We start from the raw sequence: 18,486 nt of genomic DNA, 5'->3' as shown, positions 1-18,486 counted from the left end.
AGCATGTTGGTGTTTATACTCCACGATAGCAGTAGTTGGAATCCCATGTCCCTTTATCCCACTTTCCTTCAACTGCCTGTCTAACCTATTGGTAAATATTGACGTTCTCTGATTCAATTGTTTTGAATTGTGCATCAGTATATTTCAGTCAGATACTGAATTGGGCAGTAGTATATTTCAATCTGATATTGAATTGGGCAGTAGTATATTTCAGTCAGATATTGAATTGGGCAGTAGTATATTTCAGTCAGATATTGAATTGTGCATCAGTATATTTCAGTCAGATACTGAATTGGGCAGTAGTATATTTCAATCTGATATTGAATTGGGCAGTAGTATATTTCAATCTGATATTGAATTGGGCAGTAGTATATTTCAATCTGATATTGAATTGGGCAGTAGTATATTTCAGTCAGATATTGAATTGGGCAGTAGTATATTTCAGTCAGATATTGAATTGGGCAGCAGTATATTTCAGTCAGATATTGAATTGGGCAGTAGTATATTTTGGTATCTTCGAATTAGCCAGTGGTATTCCTCAGTTAATGAATTAGTGTTTTTTTCAGTCTGTTAGTGAGCGTAAGGCACTTTAGCCTTGTTCTTGCTTTGATGTCATCTGAACCCCATGGGTTGGATTTCCACCTTCTATTTCCTTTGAAAGGGTCCCCTTATTATCTGCTCCCAATGTAAGCGTGACACATGGAAGGTATTCAGATATATGGTATTGTAGTTGAAGAAGCGGCACAGACCGATCCCACGACTGGCCGAGCTGAGTCACCTGCCGCGTGCAGTTCAGGTGTGGTGAAGCTTCCCTGGCGTGATACTGAGGACTAGTACTGTCAGTTCTACATTTTCTGTTGCTCAGAGAATGAAGTGCATGATACAAGTGTACAGGGCAGAGTATGTATCGGATGAGCAAGATCTGATTTATTCTACCTCTCTGGGAATTCAGCTATTCCCTTTGTGGCATCGCTTTCATTATTTTACACACACAATAATGGATACCCAGGAGTGAGTTACAGGCTGGAATGTAACCGAGGGGTGCAGATGGATCCTATATGGAGTAATAAATATCTGGGAATGAGTTGGTAAATCTCAGCTTGGCTCAGTTGGTAGAACTCTTGCCTGTGGTTCAGAAGGTTGTGGGTTGTGCACCAGGGTTTTGAGTTCCAAGTAGGTTCATATTCCAGTGTAACACTGATGGTGTGCTGCTTTGTTGGTGGTGCAGTTTTTCGGATGAGATCTTAAAACCAAGGCCCCAGTTACCTGCTTGGATGAGCATCGAAGACCCTGTGGAATGATTCCCCCCTCACCTGACAACACCAGAAACATGAGCCGGCCTTTCTTCTCTTGGCTGTTTGTGGGATGTTGCATTTGCTTATACAGCAATGGTCACTGCGCTTCAAAGAAACATGGTGCGGCGAAACAAGTCTTGTTGTGATAGCTGCAGCCTGGAATTTAGGGCTTCTGATGACCCCATAAACCACACAAGCAAAACTCAAGCAATCAAAGTTCAAGTTTGGCGGTTGCAGGAACATTTCTTCATATTGGGGCGTGTTGAGCACTTGCCCAATTGGTCCGCCAGCAACTCTCTTGGATAGCTTTGCTGTTGGTTGTTTAACTTTCCACACCTCTAACCAGCTGGTTCTCTGCTTCCTGGACTTCTTGCTCGCCATCTCTCTGTCCTCTTGCACTTCCTTTTGTTCCCTTCCAGGTAAGGGAACGGGAGCTTGCCTCTTTTGGAGTCAGAAATTGCCTCCACTTGGATGCGGGAGAGGCTGCTGCATGCATTATGCAGTTGTTAACAGTCAGCCTTGTGCTCCCTGTCTGATCCCTGAACTAGGAAGCCTATTTATTTTGTTTCCTGAAGACATTTACCCTCATTGGGGTCAAGTTCCATGAGGGCCAGCAGCCCACTTTGTGCTTCACCCGAATGGCCGTGCTTCATGCGAGAGCCTAATCTGTGGTGCTCATAACAGTCAAGCCCGATAATGTCTGAGCCTACTATCCACAAGAGCACATTCCAGCAGAATTTCAGGAGCAGAAACACTGCTTTCCTAACCCAGCAGTGCTGAGGTCAAGTAAAGCACACCAGCTGCTGATCTGGCTCGGCTCAACTCAGCTCACAGAGTCTGTGGATTGAACCTGAGATCTCAGCAATTCATTGTATGGTTCATTAATGTCAGCCGTGGCTCAGTGGGTAGCACTCTCGCCTCTGAAGGTTGTGGGTTCAAGTCTCACTCCAGAGACTTGAGTACAGAAATCTAGGCTGACACTCCAGTGCAGTACTGAGAGAGTGCTGTGCTGTGCTGTCGGAGGTGCTGTCTTTCGGATGAGACGAGATCCCGTCCGCTCTCCGGTGGATGGAAAAGATCCCATGGCACTATTTTGAAGAAGAACAGGGGAGTTATTCCCAGTGTCCTGGCCAATATTTATCCCTCAAATCAACATCACTCAAAGTAGATTATTTGGTCATTATCACATTGCTGTTTGTGGGAGCTTGCTGTGTGCACACTGGCTGCTGTGTTTCCTACATTTCAACAGTGACTACACTTCAAAGGTACTTCATTGGTTGTAAAGCGCTTTGGGACGTCCTGAGGTTGTGAAAGGCGCTATATAAATGTAAGTCTTTCTTACCCACTGGGGAGATGAGGGAGCTGATTGCTGCCTCCTGGTTCCTTTCCTCTACTTGGAGCAGACTTTGGTTTGCTCAACGAGTGTGTTAACAATGCTGTTTATTGTTGTGCCAAAAATGAAATTATTTTATCTGTGAGGAATTATTTACTGGATTTTTTCTTGCTGATCAGGACACACATGGGGTTAAAGTCGGGTACTGTTAGCTAGTTTTCAAAACTGCAGAGAATGTTATATTAGAATTTGGTAGATAAACACATCTCAGGACAAGGCCTTGCTGGGCATGGGCTGATTGCTGCCCTTGTTTGTGGACCTTAGTTCATTAAAAGTGTTAGGAAGTGATCAATGAGTCAAGCCATGCCATTCAGTTCAAATATCACAAACTGCAAATGCTGCTAATCTGAGATGTAAAGAGAAAATGTGTAAACGCACGGGTCAGTCAGTGTCTGTGGACAGAGCAATTAACTTGGGTGTAACCCTTTGTCAGAATAGGTGATAATGATTGACAACCTTTTTAAAGTAATAGGTTTCATTGCCCGTTAAGCAGGACTTTGCAGGGTCGACTGGGGTGGGCATGCCGTTGCTGTGTCCGAAGCCGAGGTCGATGCCGGGTGGTCCGTCCGGTTTCATTCTTAATGGTCTGTATTTTCCGATTGGAGGCTTCCTGCGTGTGGAGACCTCTGATCTGGAAAAAATCTACGCCCTTACCTGAGGGCTCCAGAGGTCCGGACATTTCCGCTCCTGGGCCTCTCCACGACGAAGTTCACAGGGCCCACGTATCCCAGGGGGTGCATGTGGTTTGCAAGCGGCCATGGGGAACCAATGGGAGAAGGGAATCTCCCTTCATACTTTTGACAGGTCTCTCAGCTTAGACCCGTCATAAAAACACATCAAGATATTAGATCATTTTTTTAAAATCACGTTTTAAAAATTAGTTAAAATTGCATTAAATTAAATATTTTAAACAAAAAATGGGGCTAAAAATAAAATAAAAAGCATTTTTAAATTATAAATGAGTGGGAATTAAAAAAAACTTTTTAAAACTCTTATGCTGGTAAAACGTCCAAGATTTTTAAGGGTTTTCAGCGGGTGGAGGTTCTGCAGAAAGCGGATCTCTCCACCCACAGAGGCCCTTCTCCAGTGCAGAGGATCTTGACAGATCGGAAATGCCAGTTTTCAGCACATGCGCTTCGCATGCCTGAAACCGGCATTTGTGACGTCCCTACGGGAGTGTGCACCCATAGGGAACCGGAAAATTGGGGCCATTATGTTTCGTAGCGGTTAGTTGCAATTGAGTGGCTTGCTAGGCCATTTCAGAGGGCAGTTAAGAGTCAACCACATTACTGTGGGTCTGGAGTCACATATAGGCCCAGACCAGGTAAGGACGGCAGATTTCCTTCCCTAACGGACATTAGTGAACCAGATGGGTTTTTACGACAATCCGATAGTTTCATGGTCGCCATTACGGATACTAGCGCTTTATTCCAGATTTATTAACTGAATTTAAATTCCCCAGCTGCCGTGGTGGGATTCGAACTCACGTCTCTGGATTACTAGCCCAGTGACATTACCACTACGCTACCGTTCCCAGCATCTGGGGACTTGTGCCAAAATTGGGAGAGCTGTCCCACAGACTAGTCAAGCAACAGCCCGACATAGTCATACTGACAGAATCATACCTTTCAGCCAATGTCCCAAACTCCTCCATCACCATCCCTGGGTATGTCCTGTTCCACCGGCAGGACAGACCCACCAGGGGTGGTGGCACAGTGGTATACAGTCGGGAAGGAGTGGCCCTGGGAGTCCTCAACATTGACTCCAGACCCCATGAAGTCTCATGGCTTCAGGTCAAGCATGGGCACGGAAACCTCCTGCTGATTACCACCTACCGTCCTCCCACAGCTGATGAATCAGCACTCCTTCATGTTGAACACCACTTAGCAGAAGCACGGAGAGTAGCAAGGGCTCAGAAGGTACTCTGGGTGGGGGACTTCAATGTCCATCACCAAGAGTGGCTCGGTAGCACCACGACTGACCGAGCTGGCCGAGTCCTGAAGGACATAACTGCCAGTCTGGGCCTGCGACAGGTGTCGAGGGGAAAAACCTACTTGACCCTGTCCTCACCAATCTACCTGTCGCAGATGCATCTGTCCATGACAGCATTGGTAGCAGTGACCACCGCACGTCATTGTGGAGACGTAGTCCTGTTTTCACACTGAGGACACCCTCCATCGTGTTGTGTGGCACTACCACTGTGCTAAATGGGATAAATTCAGAACTGATCTAGCAGCTCAAAACTGGGCATCCATGAGGCGCTGTGGGCCATCAGCAGCAGCAGAATTGTATTTCCCCCACAATCTGTAACCTCATTGTCCGCCATATCTCTCACTCTACTATTACTACCAAGCCAGGGGACCAACCCTGGTTCAATAAGGAGTGTAGAAGAGAATGCCAGGAGCAGCACCAGGCATACCTAAAAATGAGGTGCCAACCTGGGGAAGCTGCAACACAGGACTACATGCATACTAAAAAGCGGAAGCAGCATGCTATAGACAAGGCTAAGCGATCCCGCAATCAACGGATCAGATCAAAGTTCTGCAGTCCTGCCACATCCAATTGTGAATGGTGGTGGACCATTAAACAACTAACAGGAGGAGGAGGAGGATCCATTAATATCCTCATCCTCAGTGATGGTGGAGCCCAGCACGTGAGTGCAAAAGACAAGGCTAAAGCGTTTGCAACCATCTTCAGCCAGAAGTGCCGAGTGGATGATCCATATCTGCCTACTGCTGAGATCCCCACGATCACAGAAGCCATTCTTCAGCCAATTTGATTCACTCCACATGATATCAAGAAACGGCTGAGCACACTGGATACAGCAAAGGCTGTGGGCCCCGACAACATCCCTGCTATCGTGCTGAAGACTTGTGCTCCAGAACTAGCCGCTCCTCTAGCCAAGCTGCTCCAGTACAGCCACAACACTGGCATCTATCTGACAATGTGGAAAACTGCCCAGGTATGTCCTGTCCATAAAAAGCAGGACAAATCGAATCCGGACAATTACTGCGATATCAGTCTACTCTCAAGCATCAGCAACGTGATGGAAGGTGTCATCGATAGTGCTATCAAGCAGCACTTACTCATCAATAACCTACTCACTGATGCCCAGTTTGGGTTCCGCCAAGGCCACTCGGTTCCTGACCTCATTACAGCCTTGGTCCAAACATGGGCAAAGGAGCTGAATTCCAGAGGTGAGGTGAGAGTGACTGCCCTCAAGGCAGCATTTAACTGAGTGTGGCGTCAAGGAGCCCTAGTAAAACTGAAGTCAGTGGGAATCGGGGAAAACACTCCACTGGCTGGAGTCATACCCAGCACAAAGGAAGATGGTTGTGGTGGTTGAAGGTCAATCATCAGAGCCCCAGGACATCGCTGCAGGCGTTCCTCAGGGTAGTGTCCTAGGCCCAGCCATCTTCAGCTGCTTCATCAATGACCTTCCCTCCAACATAAGGTCAGAAATGGGGATGTTCGCTGATGACTGCAGTGTTCAGCGCCATTCACAACTCCTCAGATAATGAAGCAGTCCATGCCCGCATGCAACAAGACCTGAATGACGTTCAGGCTTGGGTTGATAAGTGGCAGGTAACATTCGTGCCACAGAAGTGCCAGGCAGTGACTATCCCCCAACAAGTGAGAGTCTACCTCCCCTTGACATTCAACGGCATTACCATCGCCGAATCCCCCACCATCAACATCCTGGGGGGGTCACCATTGACCAGAAACTTAACTGGATCAGCCACATAAATGCTGTGGCAACAAGAGCAGGTCAGAGGCTAGGTATTCTGCAGCGAGTGTCTCACCTGACTCCCCAAAGCCTTTCCACCACCTACAAGGCACAAGTGGCTGCAGTGTGTACTATCTACAAGATGCACTGCAGCAACTCACGAAGGCTTCTTTGGCAGCACCTCCCAAACCCGCAACCTCTTCCACCTAGAAGGACTAGGGCAGCAGGCGCATGGGAGCACCACCACCTCCAAGTTCCCCTCCAAGTCACACACCATCCTGACTTAGAAGTATATCGCTGATCCTCCATTGTCGCTGGGTCAAAATCCTGGAACTCCCTACCTAACAGCACTGTGGGAGTACCTTCACCACACGAACTGCAGCGGTTCAAGAAGGCGGTTCACCGCCACCTTCTCGAGGGCAATTAGGGATGGGCAATAAATGCTGGCTTTGCCAGCGATGTCCACATCCCATAAACGAATTAAAAAAAAAAAAATACTGTGCTGAAAACATGTTAGATCGGTGGGAAGAGCAGGGCCGCAATTCTTTGCCATCCTCTTTGACGGGCTCCTCCGTAGCCAGGGGCGACCTTGTGGACTTGAATTGGGTTACCTGCATTCAGCTCGCTCGTCAGTCTGAAGCTGTCTGGAGTATGAGCCAAGGTAGCAAGTAGCCAATAAGCAAACAACCATGTTTCCATGGTCAGTGCTATGTCAAGAGTTAGTGCAGGAGATAGAAACATAGAAACATAGAAGATAGGAGCAGGAGTAGGCCATTCGGCCTCTCGAGCCTGCTCCGCCATTCAATGAGATCATGGCTGATCATCCAAATTCAGTACCCCGTTCCTGCCTTCTCCCCATATCCCTTGATCCCTTTAGCCTTAAGAAATATATCCAACTCCTTCTTGAATATATTTAATGAATTGGCCTCCACTGCCTTCTGTGGTAGAGAATTCCACAGGTTCACCACTCTCTGGGTGAAGAAATTCCTCCTCATCTCAGTCCTAAATGACTTACCTCTTATCCTTAGACTATGACCCCTGGTTCTGGACTCCCCGGCCATCGGGAACATCCTTCCTGCATCTAGTCTGTCCAGGCCTGACAGAATTTTATAGGTTTCGATGAGATCCCCTCAATCTTCTAAACTCCAGTGAGTACAAGCCCAATCGACCCAATCTCTCCTCGTACGTCATTCCTGCCATCCCAGGTATTAGCCTGGTGAATCTTCGCTGCACTCCTTCCATGTGTATCTTTTGTTGTTTTTAACATTGGAACGAGTTTAGTAAAGCTTGCAATTAACTAAATATACTGCTTATTTACCTGTTTTTAATGTTCACTAAATGACTCTTGGTTTATAGCAGTAATGTTTGTTCTTCCTACTGAAGATATCACGTGGCGACACGTGATATATCACTAAGCTGGGTTTCAGTGACAAAGGTTCTCGGTTTGACTCTTGGGTCTCACTGCATTTACCTAGATATAGTGCAGGTAAAGGCACGCTCTGGATCATGGGGGACACTGGGTCCATTGTCAAGAATGGCAAATGACACTGAGCCCACAGAGAAAAGCTATGTTACATTTGCCTTTTAATTTTATCTTTTAACAAACTGGTTGCTCAGCTCCGGGTCGATAGTCTGCCTCACCAATTACTGTACTGACTTTAAAGGAAAGGGCAGATTACACTCGGGGTTAAGTATGGTCGATCAGTGTGATACTTCGAGGTGTTGATTTCAACACATTGTTGTTTGCCCCTGTCTATAGGCTCTGCAGCGAGTTTGCCAACAGTGCAGGGAAGCATTCTGCCCAGCTGATCCCCAGCCTCTGGTGTTCTCAGGTGCCCTGTTTAGAGGCTGTGAGGTATAAATTGCTGTACGATATAAACCCCTGCCTCCCCTAACCCTTTGTGCCATGGAGTCAAGTGCCTGATCTATGGTTGCCCTCTCCTCTGAAACCAGATTTTGGTGCTTGCTGGACTAAATCCATGACTAGCTATTCGGTAATGTGAAGGGTACTCCCAAGTAGAGATCAGGGCAGAGGGAGATAGTTGTGAAGGGAGGATTGGATGATGTACAGGTAGATTGAGGGTGGCAGGATGGCCGCACCATGTTTAAAGGGGTTTATAATACTGCTGTTTTATAGAGGAATAAATCTTAGCTGGTGACAGAGAAATTGTATGTCCAGGGAAGATTATGGTAAGAAACGATTAAAATTGTAAATTCTTGAACTTCTTGAACTTAAAGCAGGCTGTACAGATTCCTCGAGTACTCTGAGTGGTTACTTTGAGAACGTAGAGTGCAGTCGACAGCAAGAAAAGCAGAGACTTAAGGGATGAGTTCGGTCCCTGTCAGCAGATGAGCCTCGACATGCGAGACAGCTGCAGCCTGCAGTGTGACGCACCAGATTCGCGTTCTGGACGGATGCCTGCCTGTGTGCAGTGCTGGGTGTGGGGGAAGAAGCATTCATCTCACTGTGTCTGATAGCCCTGAGCTGCTTGGTCAGACATGATGCGACTTGTTCAGTCGCTTCCTTTTCAGTGAAGCTTTTCATCACAAATGATTACACACCTGGCAGGAAATGTTGGGATCGGTGGCTTTGTTGGGGGCCTGGATTCCTTCATCCTGCAGTGGAATTGGAAGTGTGCCTGTTTTCTCCCATCTGCTGGAGGTGCTGACTCCTGTTGGAATCTGGTTCCACAGATATTGGTAATCGACCAGTGCCTGGGCCAAGTGGCCGTTCTTCATTTGTACATCCAGACAGTGAGTGTTACATCGAGTCTGCAGCACACAAGCAGGCTTTCGGCCCTACTGGTCTATGCCAGCGTTTATGCTCAACGTGAGCCTCCTCCCACCCCTCTTCATCTAACCCTATCAACACATCCTTCTATTCCTTTCTTCGTGTTTATCTAGCTTCTTAAATGCATCTATGCTATTCACCTCAACTACTCCATAACCACTCTCCTGAATTCCCCATTGGATTTATTAGTGGCTATCTTGTATTTATGATCCCTAGTTTTGAACTCCTCCACAAGTGGAAACATTTTCTCTGTGTCTACCCTATCGAACTCTTTCATAATTTTCAAGACCTGTCTCGGGTCACCCCTCGGCCTTCTCTGCTAGAGAAAAGAGCCTCAGCCTGTTCAGCCTTTCCTGATAAGTATATCCTCTCATTTCTGCTATCATCCTTGTCAATCTTTTTTGCACCTTGTTCAGTGCCTCTATACTTTCATAATATGGAGACCAGAACATTGCACTCCCAACGTTCGAAACAAGTTTAACATAACTCCCTGCTTTTCAATTCTGTCCCTCTAGAAATGAACCCCAGTGCTTGGCTTGCTCTTTTAATGATCTTATTAAGCTGCGTCGCTCCTTTTAGTGATCCGTGAATGTGTACTCCAAGATCCCTTTGCTCCTCTACCCAATTTAGACTCTTATCCCAAGCAGCATGTGGCCTCTTTATTCTTCCTACCAAATGTACCACCAAACACATATCTATATTGAAATTGATTTGCCAATTACATGTCAATTCTGTAAGTTTATTAATGTCATCTTGTATTTTGTCGGTCTCCTTTGTGTTAACTACACCCCTGAATTTGGTGTGGCCCCCAATTTTTGAAATTGTACTGTGTTGGAGGCTAATGACCGTGGAGGGTCTCCCAGCTAACTCTGATCCTATCCTCTCCCGATGTCCATGCAGGCGTGCTTCCCGACAGCTATCACTGGATTTCCCCTCTCCGGCTCGGGGCACTGAAGTCAGTTGTGACATTCTGACTGCAGCCCAGTTGAGATCGGCTCACTCGGCACAGACTCGGATCAAACCTGGGCCATCGGGCCCTTCACCCACAGAATCATTGAAAGTGTTGAGGAGCTGTGTCCTTAACCAATATTGCTAGGACCTTTAACATCTGCCTGAACCCGTAAACAAGTAGACAGAGCCTTGGTTTAACATCTCACCTGAAGGACGGCACCTCAATGCAGCTCAGTACTGAATTGGAGCATTGGGTTATGAGCTAGAACCCACAATCATTTGACTCATTCCTCAGTCATGACTGTAATCAGGCTCAAGAAGGCATAGAAAGAAAGAGACTTATATAGCGCCTTTCACGACCACCGGACATCTCAAAGCACTTTACAGCCAATGAAGTACTTTTGGAGTGTATTCATTGTTGTAATGTGGGAAACGCGGCAACCAATTTGCGCATAGCAAGCTCCCACAAACCGCAATGTGATAATGACCAGATAATCTTTTGTTATTTTGATTGAGGGATAAATATTGGCCAGGACACCGGGGATAATGCCCCATCTCCTCTTCAAAATAGTGTCATGGGACCTTTCACAAGAGAGCAGATGAGGCCTTGGTTTAATGTCCCATCCGAAAGACGGCACCTCCGACAGTGCAACACTCCCTCGGCACTACACTGGAGCGTCAGCCGAGATTTGAGCTGAAGTCCCTGGAGTGGAACCCACAACCTTCTGACTCCGAGGCAAGTCTGCTACCAACTGAGCCATGGCTGACACTCTTGAGTTCCCGCTGAGTCTACTAGGCACCTAGAGTGTCTGCATTGCAGCCTGCCTGAGGTCAGCACTCAGCCCCAGCAAGGAGACAACACCGTCAGGAGAAAAAGGGAGAAGATTGGGGAGGAAAGAAAATATACATCTTGTTTTGCTAACAGCCACCACACGTTCACCAAGGACAGAAGCAAATTGAAGAGTGTTGTAGTAATCAGATAGTGAGGAGAGGAAAAAGAGAACATTGACATAATGTGTGTGGGGAGGAGAATTGGACATTTGCGTTCATGTATATGAGGAGCAAGTTGGGAACTGCTGTTACTGTGATTGTATAATGAGATGGGGGTTGGAGAGGGCTGTGATTGTACAGTGAACTGGGGGTTGGAGAGGGCTGTGATTGTACAGTGAACTGGGGGTTGGAGAGGGCTGTGATTGTACAGTGAACTGGGGGTTGGAGAGGGCTGTGATTGTACAGTGAACTGGGGGTTGGAGAGGGCTGTGATTGTACAGTGAACTGGGGGTTGGAGAGGGCTGTGATTGTACAGTGAACTGGGGGTTGGAGAGGGCTGTGATTGAACAGTGAACTGGGGGTTGGAGAGGGCTGTGATTGTACAGTGAACTGGGGGTTGGAGAGGGCTGTGATTGTACAGTGAACTGGGGGTTGGCGAGGGCTGTGATTGTACAGTGAACTGGGGGTTGGAGAGGGCTGTGATTGTACAGTGAACTGGGGGTTGGAGAGGGCTGTGATTGTACAGAGACACGGGGGTTGGAGAGGGGTGTGATTGTACAGAGAGACGGGGTTTGGAGAGGGCTGTGATTGTACAGTGAACTGGGGGTTGGAGAGGGCTGTGATTGTACAGAGACACGGGTTGGAGAGGGCTGTGATTGTACAGAGAGACGGGGGTTGGAGAGGGCTGTGATTGTACAGTGAACTGGGGGTTGGAGAGGGCTGTGATTGTACTGAGATGGGGGTTGGTGAGGGCTGTGATTGTACAGTGAACTGGGGGTTGGAGAGGGCTGTGATTGTACAGTGAACTGGGGGTTGGAGAGGGCTGTGATTGTACAGTGAACTGGGGGTTGAAGAGGGCTGTGATTGTACAGTGAACTGGGGGTTGGCGAGGGCTGTGATTGTACAGTGAACTGGGGGTTGGAGAGGGCTGTGATTGTACAGTGAACTGGGGGTTGGAGAGGGCTGTGATTGTACAGTGAACTGGGGGTTGGAGAGGGCTGTGATTGTACAGTGAACTGGGGGTTGGCGAAGGCTGTGATTGTACAGTGAACTGGGGGTTGGCGAGGGCTGTGATTGTACAGAGACACGGGGGTTGGAGAGGGCTGTGATTGTACAGAGACACGGGGGTTGGAGAGGGCTGTGATTGTACAGTGAGATGGGGGTTGGCGAAGGCTGTGATTGTACACTGAACTGGGGGTTGGAGAGGGCTGTGATTGTACAGTGAGATGGGGGTTGGCGAAGGCTGTGATTGTACACTGAACTGGGGGTTGGAGAGGGCTGTGATTGTACAGTGAACTGGGGGTTGGCGAAGGCTGATTGTACAGTGAGATGGGGGTTAGCGAAGGCTGGGATTGTACAGTGAACTGCGGGTTGGAGAGGGCTGTGATTGTAGAGAGAGACGGGGGTTGGAGAGGGCCGTGATTGTAGAGAGAGACGGGGGTTGGAGAGGGCCGTGATTGTAGAGTGAACTGGGGGTTGGAGAGGGCTGTGATTGTACAGTGAACTGGGGGTTGGAGAGGGCTATGATTGTACAGTGAACTGGGGGTTGGCGAAGGCTGTGATTTTACAGTGAACTGGGGGTTGGAGAGGGCTGTGATTGTACAGTGAACTGGGGGTTGGAGAGGGCTGTGATTGTACAGTGAACTGGGGGTTGGAGAGGGCTGTGATTGTACAGTGAACTGGGGGTTGGAGAGGGCTGTGATTGTACAGTGAACTGGGGGTTGGTGAGGGCTGTGATTGTACAGTGAACTGGGGGTTGGAGAGGGCTGTGATTGTACAGTGAACTGGGGGTTGGAGAGGGCTGTGATTGTACAGAGACACGGGGGTTGGAGAGGGGTGTGATTGTACAGAGAGACGGGGTTTGGAGAGGGCTGTGATTGTACAGTGAACTGGGGGTTGGAGAGGGCTGTGATTGTACAGAGACACGGGTTGGAGAGGGCTGTGATTGTACAGAGAGACGGGGGTTGGAGAGGGCTGTGATTGTACAGTGAACTGGGGGTTGGAGAGGGCTGTGATTGTACTGAGATGGGGGTTGGCGAGGGCTGTGATTGTACAGTGAACTGGGGGTTGGAGAGGGCTGTGATTGTACAGTGAACTGGGGGTTGGAGAGGGCTGTGATTGTACAGTGAACTGGGGGTTGAAGAGGGCTGTGATTGTACAGTGAACTGGGGGTTGGCGAGGGCTGTGATTGTACAGTGAACTGGGGGTTGGAGAGGGCTGTGATTGTACAGTGAACTGGGGGTTGGAGAGGGCTGTGATTGTACAGTGAACTGGGGGTTGGAGAGGGCTGTGATTGTACAGTGAACTGGGGGTTGGCGAAGGCTGTGATTGTACAGTGAACTGGGGGTTGGCGAGGGCTGTGATTGTACAGAGACACGGGGGTTGGAGAGGGCTGTGATTGTACAGAGACACGGGGGTTGGAGAGGGCTGTGATTGTACAGTGAGATGGGGGTTGGCGAAGGCTGTGATTGTCCACTGAACTGGGGGTTGGAGAGGGCTGTGATTGTACAGTGAGATGGGGGTTGGCGAAGGCTGTGATTGTACACTGAACTGGGGGTTGGAGAGGGCTGTGATTGTACAGTGAACTGGGGGTTGGTGAAGGCTGATTGTACAGTGAGATGGGGGTTAGCGAAGGCTGGGATTGTACAGTGAACTGGGGGTTGGAGAGGGCTGTGATTGTAGAGAGAGACGGGGGTTGGAGAGGGCCGTGATTGTAGAGAGACGGGGGTTGGAGAGGGCCGTGATTGTAGAGTGAACTGGGGGTTGGAGAGGGCTGTGATTGTACAGTGAACTGGGGGTTGGAGAGGGCTATGATTGTACAGTGAACTGGGGGTTGGCGAAGGCTGTGATTTTACAGTGAACTGGGGGTTGGAGAGGGCTGTGATTGTACAGTGAACTGGGGGTTGGAGAGGGCTGTGATTGTACAGTGAACTGGGGGTTGGAGAGGACTGAGATTGTACAGTGAACTGGGGGTTGGAGAGGACTGAGATTGTACAGAGACACGGGTTGGAAAGGGCTGTGATTGTACAGTGAGATCACACAGAATCACAGAATCTACAGTGCAGATAGAGGCCATTTCGGCCCATCGAGCCTGCACCGACACATATCCCACCCTATCCCCGTAACCCCACGTATTTAATCCCCTAACACTAAGGGTCAATTTATCATAGCCAAATCAACCTAACCTGCACATCTTTGGACTGTGGGAGGAAACCGGAGCACCCGGAGTAAACCCACGCAGACACAGGGAGAATGTGCAAACTCCACACAGACAGTCGCCCGAGGCCAGATTTGAACCCGGGTCCCTGGCGCTGTGAGGCAACAGTGCTAACCACTATGCCACCGTGCCAGGGTTGTGGTTGGCTGTATAGTGAGATGGAGAGGGTTGTGATTGCTGGTATCGTGAGATGGGGAGAGCTGTGATTGATGGAATACTGAGATGGGGTTGAAGAGGGCTAACTTTCCTGCATAGTGAGATAGGGATTGTAGTGTGCGACCATGGTTCCCTGGTCAGTGTTATGTTGAGGGTTAGCATAGCAGATGTATCTTTGTTTTTGACATTGTAAGGAGTGTTGTAAAAGCTTGCAATTACTGTAGATATACTGCTTATTTAGCTGTTTAGTGTTCAATAAATTACTGTTGGTTTACCACCTGTGTTTGTTCTTCCTACTGAAGTCGAGATCATGCCGTGACACTGGATACCTGCAACACATGATATACCCCGATAAGCTGGGGTGCAGTGACGAAGGTTCTTGGTTTGACCTCTGGGTCTCACTATATTTATTGAGATATAGTGCAGGTAAAAGCACGCTCTGGATCATAGGGGACATGGGGCCCAATGATGAGAATGGCAAGTGACACTGTGCCCATGGAGAAAATCTATGCTGCATTTGCCTTTTAGTTTTAACTTTAATAATGTGGTTGCTCAGCTCTGGGAGGATAGTCTGCCTCCTCAATTACTGTACTGACTTTAAAGGAAAGGTAAATTACGGCCGGGGTTATAATCAGTGCGATATATGTCCAAGTCAGGACAATGTGTGACTTGGAGGTGATGGTGTTCCCATGGACCCGCTGCCCATGCCTTCTGGCTGTTGGAGGTCGTGGGTTTGGGAGGTGCTGTCAAAGAAGCTATGGCGAGTTGCTGCCGAGCATCCTGTAGATCGTACACACTGCAGCTACGGTAAGCCAGTGGTGGAGGAAGCGGATGTTTAAGCTGGTGGATGGTTGGTGTAGTGCTTCTTAAGTGTTGTTGCAGCTACAGACATCCAGGGGAGTGGAGGCTTTTCTATCACGCTCCTGACTTGTGCCTTGCAGGTAGTGGAGAGGCTTTGGGGAGTCAGTAGGTGAGCAACTCGCCACCGAATACCCAGCCTCTGGCATGCTCTAGTCGGCACAACATTTACAGGATGATGTTGGTGGATTTGGCAATTGTATTGCCATTGAATGTCATGGGAGGTAGTTAGGCGCTCTCTTGATGGAGATGGTCATTGCCTGACACTTGGGTGATGTGAATGTTAATTGCCACTTATCAGCCCAACCCTGGATATTGTCCAGGTCTTGCTGCATGTGGACATGTTCTACTTCATTATATGAGGAATTGCGAATGGAGCTGAACACTGCAGTCATCAGTGAACTGCCTTACTAGTGACTTTATGATGGAGGAAAGGTCATTGATGAAGTAGCTGAAGATAGTTGGGCCTAGGATGTTCCCCTGAGGAACTCCTGCAGCAATGTCCTGGGGCTGAGATGTTTGCCCTCCAACTATCACAGCCATCTTTCTTTGTGCCAGGTATGACTCCACTGGAGAGTTTCCCACTTGATCCCTATTGACTTTTTGACTAGAATTATAGAATGATACAGCACAGGAGGCGGCCATTTGGCTCATCGTGCCTGTTGCCAGCTCTTTGAAATAGCTAGCCAATTAGTCCCACTCCCCTGCTTTTCACCCATAGCCCTGCAAAATTTTTCCCCTTCAAGTATTTATCCATTCCCTTTTGGAAGTTATTATTGAACCTGCTTCCACCACCTTTTCAGGTAGTGCATTGCAGATCATCATAACTGGCGGTGTCATTTTTTCCCCCCACATGTTGCCTCAGGCTCCTTGGTGCCACACTCTGAATGCTGCATTGATGTTAAGGGCAGTCACTCTCGCCACACCTTTGGAATTCAGCTCTTGGGTTCAGCATATGAGGGAGAAAGGAATATAGAGTTATACTGATAGTTAGATGAGGAAAAATGGGAGGAGGCTCCAGTGGAGCGCATATGCCCACGTGGACTAATTGGGCAGAATGCCCTGTTTCTGCGCTGTATATTCTATGTAACCCAAACTGAGATTCATTGAGCAGGTAATTTAGTGAGTCAGTGCTGCTTGATAGTACTGTTGATGACTCCTTCCTGATGATTGAGTGTCGGTGGTACTTGGCTGGGTTGGATTTGTCCTGTTTTTTGTGGGCAGGACATACCCGGGCAATTTTCATATTGTCAGGTAAATACCAGTGTTGTAGCTGTACTGGAAAAGCTTGGCTAGAGCTGCGGATAGTTCTGGAGCACTGGTCTTCAGCACTACAGCCGGGATATTGTCCGGGCCCATAGCCTTTACTGTGTCTGATGCACTCAGCCGTTTCTAGGTATTGTGTGGAGTGAATTGAATTGGCTGAAGACTTGCCTCTGTGATGGTGGGACCAGAGGAGGAGGCCAAGAAAACAAAGATAGATTTGAATTTATATGGCACCTTTCATGACTGCATGATGTCCCAAGTGCTTCACAGCCAATTAAGTTGTTTTACAGCACAGTCACTGTTGTACTGCAGGAAACATGGCAGCCAATTTGCACACAGCAAGATCCCACAAACAGCAATGAGCTGATGACCAGTTTTTTTAGTTATGTGGTTGAGGGATAAATATTGGCCATGACACTGGGGATGAACTCCCCTTCTCTTCGAAATAGTCCCATGGGATCTTTTATGTCCTCTTGAGAGGGCGGATGGGGCCTCAGTTTAATGTCTCATCTGAAAGACAGCACCTGAGAGTGCAGCCCTGGAGTGTCAGCCTGGATTTTGTGCTCAAGTTTCTGGAGTGGGACTTGAACCCACGACCACCTTGCTCAGATGAGAGTGCTGCCAACTGAGCCACGGCTGACGAGGATCATCCACTCTACTTCTGGCTGAAGATAGTAGCGAGCTCCTCAGCCTTGCCTTTGACATTGGCTTGCTGGCCTCCACCATTATTGAGGATGGAGATGCTCAGAGAGTCTCCTCTTCCCGGTAGTAGCTTAATTGTCCACCACCATTCGCAACTGGATGTGGCAGAACTGCAGAGCTTTGACTTGATCCATTGGTTGTGGGATTGCTTAGCTCTGTCTAACATTCTGCTTCCTCTGTTTAGCATGTCATGTGCAGTCCTGTGTTATTGCATCAGCAGGTTGGCACCTCAATTAAAGGTATGCCTGGTGCTGCTCCTGGCATGCTCTTCCCATTGAACCTGGGTTGGTTATCTGGCTTGATGGTGATGGAGGAGTGAGGGATATGCTGACCATGAGGTTACAGATTGTGGTGGAATACAATTATCCTGCTGATGGCCCACAGTGCCTCATGGGTGCCCTGTTTTGAGCTGCTAAATCTGTTCCTAATCTGTGTCATTTAACGGTGGTAGTGCCACACAACACAATGGAGGGTGTTCTCCGTGAGAAGATGGGACTTGGTCTCCACCAGTGCCATCAAGTACAGACGTATCTGCGGCAGGTAGATTGGTGAGGACCAGGTCAAGTATGTTGTTCCCTCATGTTGGTTCTCTCACCACCTGCTGCAAGCCCAGTTTTGCAGTTGTGGCTTTCAGGAGTAGGCCAGCTCATTCAGTGATGACAGTACCGAGCCATTCTTGGTGATGGACATTGAAGCCCTCCGCCCAGAGTATATTCTGTGCCCTTGCTCCCCTCAGTGCTTCCTCCGAATGGTGTTCAACATGGCGTACTGATTCATCAGCTGAGGGAGGGCGGTAGGTGGTCATCAACAGGAGGTTTCCTTGCACATGTTTGACCTGAAGGTATGAGACTTCATGGGGTCTGGAGTCGATGTTGAGGACTCTCGTAGCCATTCCGACCCGACGACATACCACTGTGCCACCACCTCTGGTGGGATGGTGTTGGAGGACTTTGGCTGATAGTCATAATCACAGGGTCATATCTATCTGGCTGTTACTTGACTAGTCTGTGGGATAGCTCTCACAACTTTGGTACCAGTCCCCAGCTGTTAGTGAGAAGGACTTTCCAGGGTCGGCTGTGTGTGTCGTGTCCTGATTCAATGCCTAGGTTGCGGCCAAGTGGTCCGTCCGGTTTTATTCTT

At 48.5% G+C, this 18,486-nt stretch overlaps 1 protein-coding gene across 3 annotated transcripts in view; it reads left to right on the top strand.

Annotated features, from left to right (window-relative positions):
• The window catches only part of LOC147116078 (serine/threonine-protein kinase PAK 2-like), a 65,465-nt gene that overhangs the window by 8,704 nt on the left and 38,275 nt on the right, over window positions 1-18,486 (top strand). The window contains exon 1 of one of the 3 annotated variants that reach the window (XM_085990791.1): window positions 8,847-9,169. The exons of the other annotated variants lie outside the window; for them this stretch is intronic. The gene's annotated coding sequence lies outside the window, so the exon portion shown is untranslated. Of the gene's footprint in view, window positions 1-8,846; window positions 9,170-18,486 lie in introns of those variants that run through there. 3 annotated transcript variants of the gene reach the window in all.

Source organism: Somniosus microcephalus, chromosome 6 (assembly GCF_052327205.1).
Source record: "Somniosus microcephalus isolate GS21.2 chromosome 6, FLI_Smic_1.0, whole genome shotgun sequence".
Classification (NCBI taxonomy): Eukaryota; Metazoa; Chordata; class Chondrichthyes; order Squaliformes; family Somniosidae; genus Somniosus; species Somniosus microcephalus.
This window is presented reverse-complemented; position numbering and strand designations above follow the sequence as displayed.